Here is a 2,124-nt window from a genome sequence, read left to right on the forward strand (position 1 = left end):
AGATCTGGTGATGTGTGTTTTGGTGTTAGTTGTTATGACTCGGTTCTGTCCTGAGCGTTTCCTTTGTGTCACCTAATGGCTGCTGGAAATAAGAACCGCTACCCAAATCCTGAAAGAACAAGCGGATGGAGTGAATGGATCAGAACTGTAGACTTGCTTAATATGAGTTTTAGTAAAACTGGAATAAATGCAGTTTTTATTTTGTATGGAGATGTTGCTAAATGTATGTATCTCAGAAATTGCTTGGTAGCCTAAAGTGGCTTTGCTGTGTAATAAAATCTCACTTCTGATACGTTTTTTATAACATTTTCTGAAAGCTAATAAATGGATGTGAACTTGTCCGCATTGCTTTGACTGCAGCAGTGATGTCATTTAAATGATGTTAGACTGAGTAAATAAACTGAATGTCATAAATGTCCAGTTCATCCTAATACCAAATGAAAAGGTTTTCTTTTCTGTTCTGAACTGAATTATTGATTCAACTGTTTAAAATGACTAAATTATAGTTTCCATGCTCTTATAAATGTTTCTCTTTGTGTCTTGATTTCAGTTCTGCTTTCTCCGCTTGCTCTTCCTCCCTCTCTGGCCCATTGCTCATCATCATCATCCTCTCCTGTGTTTTTCTGCCCCTGACTGGATGGTGGATGTTTGTCTTCGTCTCCAGTAATACCCGCGGCCCTCAATCCCTCCGTTCTCTGCTCACTCAAACCTCACAAGTCTGGAGTCTTCTCCCCTGCAGACCTCCTTCCTGATAAAACTCTTGTTGTTTTTTTGCTTTTTTTCATCCGGTCACGATGCTCAGCTCTGTTTTTGTGTTCCAGACCCGCCAGTGCAACCGCACCAAGCTGGACGCCTTCAACGCCATCACTTGGTTTCTGATAAAACGTTTGGTAATCACTTCCCTTGTCTTGGCTGCATGTTGGGTTCTGGCTCATTTCCTTAAATGTTAAACTTTGCAAATGGCTAAGTAGAAAGATTATGAAAATATATTTCTAGTTAGACACCCATTAGGTACATGTTTGTTTAAAGCTGCATGCTTTGAATAAATGCATCATTTTTATGATCATCGCAGCAAAACTGAGGTCAAAATCATTGCAGCACATTGGATATCAGGACTGAGTTTGGATGAATGGGAAAAAACCATTAGGCAAAAAATTTAATCAGTAACAAGGTAGGTTTGTTTTATGAAAAATAATGTAAATTATTTGCTTTATTTTCTTGCTAGATGTTCTTAGTTTTGCCATTGATTCTTTTTAATTAGATTAAATGGGTTTTAAATTATTGAGCTTAAGTTTCTCAGTTATGTAAAAAAAAATATAATTACTGTGAATTTATAAGTAAGATAAATATGCAAACTTTAAGAAAAACCTTTAAGTATATGAAATACTTGTAAAGAAACTTAAACTCCACCGATTCAAAGTCCTGATTAAAATTAAGTGCATTTTGACACTGAAGGCTTTCCATACAGACGGCAAAACCTCTTAAGATGAGGCTGAATTTTTTATTATTATTACAGATCAGATGTTTGAGAACTGACACAGTCACTCCTTTTCAGTTTCACTGTTCAGGTAAAAGCATAAGAATATTTTTAATTAATGAAAGCTTCGATGGATTTCTAATCTACTGAAGACCAGAAAACGAATGTTTTGAACGCAAAGGCAACGATGTAATGACCCGATATGTAGGGCCGCGTTTCATCGGGTAACTTCAGTTTCACTTCAGTAACACAAGTTTTATTTTTCAAGGTCAAATAAATAACAGGCAGCTTAAAAAATGTAGAGAGAAAAGGCATAGAGCGACGTGAGAGGTGAGCGTGGAGAGGATCCTGATGGACGAAATGTTTTAGGAATCAGTTCAGACTGATGAGAAAGTCAACTGAATCTCAGACATTAAAGAGTCTCCTGACGTCTTTAGAGATTTTTTCTGGTTTCAACCAGAAGGTCAACATCAGTCGCTGACGTCATCACAGCATTATTCCTGCAACGGTTAAAACAACCATTTATTTAAATGTCCAACTGTTGCTCCTGTTTCTGTCTCCTCAGGTCCACCAGTCAGCATGTTGGTTAACTCCACCTCCAGCTTTGATGATAATCTTACACACTACTGCACTGTTTTAAGTACCAT

This window comes from Poecilia formosa, unplaced genomic scaffold (genome assembly GCF_000485575.1).
Source record: "Poecilia formosa unplaced genomic scaffold, Poecilia_formosa-5.1.2 Scaffold217, whole genome shotgun sequence".
Lineage (NCBI taxonomy): Eukaryota > Metazoa > Chordata > Actinopteri > Cyprinodontiformes > Poeciliidae > Poecilia > Poecilia formosa.